The sequence below is a fragment of the Podarcis tiliguerta genome, assembly GCF_965153285.1.
Source record: "Podarcis tiliguerta genome assembly, chromosome: 9".
Taxonomy (NCBI): Eukaryota; Metazoa; Chordata; class Lepidosauria; order Squamata; family Lacertidae; genus Podarcis; species Podarcis tiliguerta.
In genome coordinates, this window is record NC_139542.1 from 15,980,880 (window position 1) to 15,989,809 (window position 8,930).

The following is an 8,930-nucleotide window of genomic DNA, read 5'->3' on the forward strand; positions in this document are numbered from 1 at the left end:
TGCGAAATTTACCTCAGTCTACAAACAGTAGCCGAACGGTGGAAGGGCACTGGCAGTGGGAGGCTTCATTAGGGAAAGCGCGCCTCAGTTTAAGAATGGATTTGGTTTACGAATGGACAGCAGGAACGGATTAAGTTCGTAAACACTTGCGAACGGGTCGTGAACGGGATCCGTTCCGGAGGCCCGTTCGCAACATAAAAAGAGCGCAACCCACAGCAGCACGTCTGCATACGCGTGGGTTGCGATTTGCCACTTCTGCACATGTGCGTGATGTTATTTTGCGCTTCTGCGCATGCGCGAGTGGCGAAACCCGGAAGTAACCCTTTCCGGTACTTCTGGGTTGCCGCGGGACGTAACCTGAAAGAACGTAACATGAAGCGGACGTAACATGAGGTATGACTGTATTGTATATCTTCCCGTGCTCCCCTTTCTTTCAGCAAAAGCACCAGAAGAATATCTGTCTGTTCTCCTGGCCACCCTGTTGGGACAGTGAACACAGGGTAGTCATATACCCTTGCACCCTGCTTAGGCCTTCTTCCTATGACCCAGCTACATTCCTGTGGACTTTCAGGGGAAGCCAACATGGTGGCCATCCAGCTGTCTCTGGACTACAGCTCCCATCAGCCCCAGAAGCTGAGGGGACTGACGGTCATGGCTAAGCATTGCAGAGCCATCTGAAAATCAATGAATGAAAAATGGAGGGGGCAGAGGAAGAGTACCAGGATTCATGCAGGCTGGCAGGGGAAACAAAAAATGCGGGGGATGCAATTTTTTGGCACAAATATAGATACCCCACTCTCCATCCGCAACACCTCCCCCAACAACAATCAGTGGCAGCGGGAGCCACCCAAACCGTACGTGTGAATTAACGAAAGATGCCACAAGGCTTGTGTTCTGTTGTTGTCTTGTTTTCCCCATCACCTGTACTGAGGAAGTATTTCGGTGCTGTGACAGTGGTGTTGCTATGGCAATGACTCTTCTATCTACTGGATTGAGTCGGGAGGGGGCACCCTGCACAATCCGAACACACTGCAGCAGTGTGATAGAGGGCAGGATCCGGAGGGAAGTTTTGCTTCACACATTCCTCTGCAGCTCCCATTCATCTCAACAAACTGCATGCCAAAGAGAAGCTTCTGGACTCTGTCCAGATATTGTTAACCATTTGTCGACTAAAAGCCTCTGAAGTGGGCATATTGTGAACCCATATTTTTTTTAATATAAAAAAATAATAAATCTGTTTGTTGGCAGTTCTCCTCCCTACCTTTTCTTTTAAAAGCCCTCTGAAGGCAGTATTGAAAAACACCTCCGTCAAATGAAATATAATTAAGTCAACAAACCAAGAGTTAAAATGCCCTTCTTGGGACATGTGTATATTACCTGGTCTGTTTTGTTACAGACAAGCCACCACTTGGAAACAGGAAGAAGAAACTCAATGTGTTTGTTCGAAGGTAAAGAAGCAAAACTTTGCACCTTCCCTTAACCCTCTCCTCCATTCATTCTGAGCAACGACAAATGAGGGTGTCCCTTTTCGTCCGGTCTCCAAAATGACCATGGTGGTGCAATTGCTAAGGTTTGCTCTAGGAAGTGGTGGGTTTTATTGCCAATTTTACAAAGGGTGTATATGGAAGAGGATTGCTGTTCTTGAGCCTAAATGCATTCCCAAGGTAAAGCCGCATTCAGACAAAGGAAGGCAAGGCTATCAGCTACCCCTGTGTGAGTTAGAATCTCTCCCCTGTTTTGTGCTTACAGACTCTCGCACTTCTTAACAGGGAAAGCAGAACAGTGGTGTATGTGCTCTGGAGAACACCTGGGTTGGTGCAGGCCTCAATTTACCTTGACTTCCGGCAAGATCAGAATCGTAGTTAAAAAGGATTGAGATCTTTACGTCGCCTGGAAGGATCATTTGTGCAAAAGTAGCCTAGGAAGCAGCTGGCCTCTTGAAAGCACCAGGGCCTCTCGCCCTGACCTTGCGTCTGGGAAAAGTTCCCTCAAGTGCTTTATTTTCATAATAAATTATCCAGCCATCAAAGCAGCTCGTAAACAGTTAGTACACATGTCACGCATCTGGGATTCAATCCAGTCCCCTTCGTTTCTTCCCTCTTCCCCAAGGCAATTCTCATTGGATGTCTCTTCCAATTCCTTTCTAGGGGAGAATAGCAATCCTAAAGGCATCAAAGCTTTTATGGGATGTAACTAATAATACCATCATAATTTGAGTTGGCCATTGACCTGATTTAATTTTTGGTGCATGCAAACTGAAGATCACTTGAAGGAGAGGACTGGCCCCCTTTTAAAATAAACATATTTGCCCATCACCCCCATACCAAAAACACACGTGCAACTTTTTTTTCTTGGTCTCTCCCTACAAGGGCCAGTAAAACTACTTATCTGCAAAGACGATATTAGGGTTGAATGTGCCTGAATGAATGCAACCACGGCCAGGGCAAATGAACTTATCTGCAAAGTTCTTCTATTATTAGTAAGTGGTTTCTTCCTATCAAAGCGGGACTTCTATAAATTACGCGCGCGCCTAGGAGTAATCCGCGGCAGGATTTTTATCAGGATCCTCACCGGCCGCCGCCTGCAACCTGCATTGCCCCAACGCAAGCGCAACTCCCCGAGCCTCCGCTTACCTTCCGCAGCCAGGGGGAAGCAGCAGCGGCCGCCGCCGCAGCACCGGCAGCCAGGAGAGATGACCTTGCAGAGAAATTCCTCATCTGAGCAGCAACCGAGCAGCTTTCCCCGCTCGCAGCCTGGCGCGTAAAAACGCAGACGGAAAGAACCCTCCAGGTCGCGATCCAGGCGCCCAAGCGGCCAGGATGGATCTCAACGCGGGCGAAATCCGGAAAGCCTCGTCTACGAAGGCTCGGATTTTGAGGGAAAACCCACCGTGGGGAGAAGGAGCCACAAGTCGAAAGCGGAGGCGAAGCCGGGAACGCCGCGGCTGCTTGGATGGCTCCGGCTCCTCCCGGCGCGCATTTGGCGCTGTTGCAGAGGGCGGCGCAGGTGCCTCCTGGGGGGGGGGGGCGTTTCTAGCCTTGGCCGGGCGGACGGGGAGGCGGCTGCTTCCGCTGCCGGCGGCTCCCGCAGAGGCTGTGCCCGCGACCGCCTTCGGAGCAGCCGCTCCTCCAAGGTGGCCCGCGATGTGGCAAGGCGAGAGGGAGCCGCGCGCCCGCGTCGGCGCGTCACAGGCGCGCGTTGTTGGCTGCGCCGGCAAGGAATCGGGGCATTCAGAGCAGCCCCGGGAGGCGGAGCAGGAAGGCCTCTCGCCCCGGTTGCCTCTCCGCCCGACGCATCCTCTCAAGAGCTTCCTGCTGCAGGAGAGAGGAGGACACAGCAGCTGAAGTTTCCGCCCGTCTGGGGCCAGGGTTTCGTTCCTCCCCGCCAAGTGCCATCCAGCCTCGCCCTTCTCTTCGTTCCCATTTTTTTGGGGGGCAGCTCAGCTCAGTTGTAAGCTCTCTTGGACGCCAAAGATTGGCAGCGATGGAACCGTGGAGAGTGTTCCTGCCCATGTGCAGAGTGTTATCCACCCCACCACACTCACATCTTGCTACATACCCAGAGCCAGCGCCCCCAGTTCAGAGTACAGTGGTACCTCGGGTTACATACGCTTCAGGTTACAGACGCTTCAGGTTACAGACTCTGCTAACCCAGAAATATTACCTTGGGTTAATAATTTTGCTTCAGGATGAGAACATAAATCGTGCAGCAGCGGCAGCAGAAGGCCCCATTAGCTAAAGTGGTGCTTCAGGTTAAGAACAGTTTCAGGTTAAGAACAGACCTCCAGTTCTTAACCCGAGGTACCAGTGTAGATGGCTTAGTGCAGACAGCTTCCAGCAGACAGGAAACCTGGAGTTAATGGCCTGTTCGTTTTTGGTGTTAAATATTGCAGAAGGCTGAAGCCTCTCTGTTCTATCAATCAGGGGTGCCAGATTGAATAATTTTTTTTTTGGGGGGGGGGGGGAAACCCCACCCTGCACAATCAAATCACCTGATGCAGTGCACCCACAGCATTTGAATGGCAATGCCAACTTGGGTTGGGGGGCGGTCCCCTCAAATATTTTATTGAAGGGGTGTGTGTGAAGGGACCATGGCAAGCATTCTACTGATGAAATGCGGGTGTGTCTTGTGGTGGGGAAGGAGACCAGCTTTCTGTGAAGACAAAGGTAAAATCATAAATGATAGACGCTTAACATGAATTATATGACACTATCAATATACATGGGACGCGGGTGGCGCTGTGGGTTAAAGCCTCAGTGCCTAGGACTTGCCGATCATCAGGTCGGCGGTTCGAATCCCCGCGGCGGGGTGCGCTCCCGTTGCTCGGTCCCAGCGCCTGCCAACCTAGCAGTTCGAAAGCACCCCCGGGTGCAAGTAGATAAATAGGGACCGCTTACTAGCGGGAAGGTAAACGGCGTTTCCGTGTGCTGCGCTGGCTCGCCAGATGCAGCTTGTCATGCTGGCCACGTGACCCGGAAGTGTCTGTGGACAGCGCTGGCTCCCGGCCTATAGAGTGAGATGAGTGCACAACCCTAGAGTCTGGCAAGACTGGCCCGTACAGGCAGGGGTACCTTTACCTTTACCTTTTATCAATATACATGGTACTTCACATGCACAGATAAACGCTTGTACAGTGGTACCTCGGGTTACATACGCTTCAGGTTACATACGCTTCAGTTTACAGACTCCGCTAACCCAGAAATATTACCTCAGGTTAAGAACTTTGCTTCAGGATGAGAACAGAAATCGTGCTCCGGCGGCGTGGCAGCAACAGGAGGCCCCATTAGCTAAAGTGGTGCTTCAGGTTAAGAACAGTTTCAGGTTAAGAACAGACCTCCGGAATGAATTAAGTACTTAACCCGAGGTACCACTGTAATAACGCACTATTGATAATAATGAATAAGAAGCAAAAGAGCATGTGGAAGAAAGGCCTAGAAACATTATCGATGACTGTTTGGATTTGCTTGTGCAATTTCTGTCCCTTGGGCAAATATGTGAATTGCGGCAATTTCCACTCCTGTTTCCATTTCTGACAAACCTGCAACATCCCTACACCTCTTGCACCTCTGGTGTTGCGCCATTGCAAGAAGGTCGCCCTTCAGCCACCTGTGAGGTCAAGGGAATATTCCTCTCCGTAAAAAATGACATAACACCTCTTTGCAAGTAGAGACCTGTCATACCATTGACCAAAGGCAGGGTAGAGCCTTCCTAGATGGCCTCCACCTGTTTGCTTCTGGAACTAAGCTTCATCTGTGGGAAAGCTTTTAAAAATTGGTAGCCACCACCCATCACAACCTACAATCTCAAGTGGTACAGTCTGCTCTGCCACCTCATTCCATTGCTTGTGCAGAACATGCCCAAGCACTGCATCTAACTATGCACCAAGCTTGAGATTCCCATGATGAGAGAACACTAAGCAAGGCCTTCCAAGAAGAAGAAGAAGAAAACATTCAGGAGGGCAGGGAGCACATTTTAGCAGGCTTTCCCTTCAAGCACTCTGCACCCAGATATTACAGGGATCAAAAGAGCAACAGCAGAACTTTGAATTGAGCCCACAAAGTCACCAGTAACTTAACGTAGCTCCTTCACAATTGGCCTCATTTTCCCAGCTGGTACCAGTCACCAAATTCTGGACCAGTGGCAATTTACAAGCAGGCCTGTGCATGTGGTGTCATCGTTGTGCGATGGCATCTTGCGGAGCACGGGTCAACAAGACGGGTCTTTACACCAGGGAGGTTGCAATCTAAAATTTGACACGGAGGAAACAGCAGAGGGAGGGGAGGCAGGGATAAACAGGGAAGGAATATGCAATTGCTCAGGATTAATTTAAGTGCATTAGGCTTAATTATAGGCTGAGTTGCAGGAGGGCGTGGGAACTCGAGGGTTGAGCCAAAGTCTTCACGGACAAGGTGGATTTTGAGGAGGTATTTGAGGGAAGAATGAGAGGTGGGTTCTGGGAGGAGTTCTGGGAGGCAGTACAAAACAAAGGGAAAGTCACTTGAGGGTGTGGGAGACCTTTGGCTGGTGGAGGCTGGTAGTGAACAGCAAAGGTCTCTTCAAAGGCGGCTTCTGTGCACTGCCGTAATCTAATCTAGAGGTTACCAAGGGGTGTGTTAGTTCTACTGCAGCTGGAGAGTTTATGTTCGCAATCTTAACAAATCACATCCAATCTGAGTCGCTTCCCTAATTTGGTTCAGGGTGTGGTGAACTTGCAGGATTGACTTTCGTTATAATAAACTTCGGGTGGTTGGATAGAAAAATCCACAGTGTGTGAAATATTTGTTGTAAGGGACTTGTTTCCATCTTCTTAGACATGACCTTGAGTTGCATCTATGTATGCTTCAGAGTTTCTCCATCTTACCCCACCCCACTAACAAGCTCTTTGGCTGTCTCCAAATTATGAAAATGGAAAACCTATTACACAGCCTGCCATCAAAAGTCTATTTATATCTCAGCAGCATCTATAAACACCAGCGTCAGTTTATGTAGTAGAATCTATTCTAGGATTTGGCTAACAGAGATGAATTTGACAAAGAGATATCCAAGGCAATAATTACCCTAGGTTTATTCAGAAACTTGCTAACAACCAAAAATGGTTTTCTCCACAAGGCTTTCTGCGCAAAAAAAAAAAAAAAAAAAAAAGGTTAAAGGTTTCTCCTATTCATGCATACTTGCACTCTAAACCAAAACTCAAAAGTGCCACTAATGTGCAAACTAGATGAGGTATGAGGGTCTGCTTAATCCTTTCCCCACTCACCATTTCCCCTCTAAAAATCACTCAGCAGCTGCCTTTATAGCAGAGATACAGACATGCATATGTTTCCTCCTGTAGGTGGAAAACCAACAATTTAGAACAAAAGCAAAACTTTTGAACAAAAGCAAACAATTTTGAACAAAAACAATTTTGAACAAAAGTGGCAATTTTGAACAAAAGCAAGTAAACAACAATGAGTGGAGGGGAAAGGGTTAAGCCTTCCAGAGAGCCTTCTAGTTTTGTAAACAAATATGTTAGAAGAAAGATGCAAATGACTTCATGCCACATCTAGTTTGGCCCTGGATTCAGCAAGGCTTAGGGTGTAGATATATATTCCATCTGTTAACACAAGTTCCCAGCCACTGGGTTTGATGAGGGCCATAAATGCAGGGAGATGGGCGTGAGATATATTTTCAGAGGAGAAGCAGCAGATAGGATGGAGTCTACAGCTCTCCCCATGACTCTCCCTGTTCCCCTGCAACCCCTCCTGCCTAGCTATTTTGCCCACATCCCCTTGACTCCCAATTCCAGAAATAAGTCAGGATGCAGTGAAACAGCTGGGAAGATGGGTTGGTTGGGGGAATGACAGGGGGAGAGAAGGGCTAAGCAGCCCCACATGACTTGGCCATTTCTATCCTGGAAATCGTCACACTCCTCTGCACACATGGGTTTGGGAACCTCTCTGGCAATACAGTGGTCCCTCGGGTTACAGACGCTTCAGGTTACAGACTCTGCTAACCCTGAAATAGTACCTCAGGTTAAGAACTTTGCTTCAGGATGAGAACCGAAATCGTGCACCAGCAGCGCAGCGGCAGTGGGAGGTCCCATTAGCTAAAGTGGTACCTCAGGTTAAGAACAGTTTCAGGTTAAAAACAGACCTCCAGAGCAAATTAAGTTCTTAACCCAAGGTACCGCTGTATAATGTATAGCTTTGCCCAGAGCCATTGCTACCTGGCTAACTGGGGTTTTTTTGCCTCAGGTATAACCTCCAGAGGGGTGCCATTGAGGCTCCCAGCCTCTGTGTGTGTGTGTGTGTGTGTGTGTGTGTGTGTGTACACAAATGCGTGAGTGGGTGGGTGTCAAACTGGGTTAAATAAAGTGTGCATGGAATTTCAGGCAATCCTGAGCAGGTTTAGTGGGCCTTGTCTTAGAACTGCAACTGTGCAGCCTGACATGTTAATTTCACTGAATTCAATGGCAATTTGTCCCTAATAAGTGTGTTTAAAATTGCAGGCTGGTGGAGCCTGGTCTGGTAAAACCTAGTTTTTCTTCACCTGGTGCCAGGATAAAGTTTATTCATTGTGGCACATTTCTGACTTGCTTTGCAGTTAAGAGAAGTCTCAGGTCTTGCTACAGTCAGAACTTGTATTCAGCTACTTTAGGCGTAGGGTTGTATGGCTCCGTTTCAGGAGTTATTATCCACCTGTGCAAAGTGAGGAAGGGTTTGTACCTCCACGGTTGGACATATTTGCATGCAGGAGGGCCCAGTGTCAGTCCCAGGCATCTGCAGGCAGGGCTGAAAAACATTCCCACCCCGAAACCATGCAAAGGTGCCGGTGCCAAACATATTGCTTTCCTTTGGACCACATCAGTGAGGTCAAGGGGGGATGTCTTTGTTGACATGCAAAGGGCCAGGAGGCCAGCTGGCTAGCCCCAGCTGGGCCGTCTCCTTCCAGCCGTCCCACTGCAAAAAACATCAGCCTCTGCTCCGCCGTAAATCAGCGACCTGGGCTTCAAAGCCAGGGCACACTATCAGCAGATTGAACTGCGCACACAAAATAGGCGTGAGGCTTGTGGAAGCATACTACAACTACAGATTTATTAAGCATAAATCAGGACAAAGAAACATGTCTCTCTCTCTTCGTCTTCTCGGAGAGAACTAGAAATAGCAAAAGCTATACACACAATGGAAGTTCCCAGCAAGCTGTTCTGGAATGTAAACAGACATGTGACACGCAACAGTTCCACACGTCTGCTCCTTAAGGTGGAATAGAAATCTCAACTGTCTTCTCTTCTGGGCAGCCTAGATACACGCTGCCTACGCTTGCTATCCGGGGTGGTCACCTCAGTGTTGCTAGCACAGCTGTTTGACTTCAAGACAGACAGATGCCAACAACATTTATAGGGTGATTGTAAACAGCTACCTGTTTACAATAGGGTAATTTACTTACTTACA

The 8,930-nt window shown here is 48.7% G+C and overlaps 1 protein-coding gene across 2 annotated transcripts in view; it reads right to left on the bottom strand.

Moving 5' to 3' along the window:
* The window catches only part of GPRIN3 (GPRIN family member 3), a 44,567-nt gene extending 41,395 nt beyond the window's left edge, over positions 1-3,172 (bottom strand). For both annotated transcript variants that reach the window (XR_014501821.1, XM_083398346.1), the window contains exon 1: positions 2,634-3,172. The gene's annotated coding sequence lies outside the window, so the exon portion shown is untranslated. The remainder of the gene's footprint in view (positions 1-2,633) is intronic.
* Positions 3,173-8,930: the final 5,758 nt, after the last annotated feature.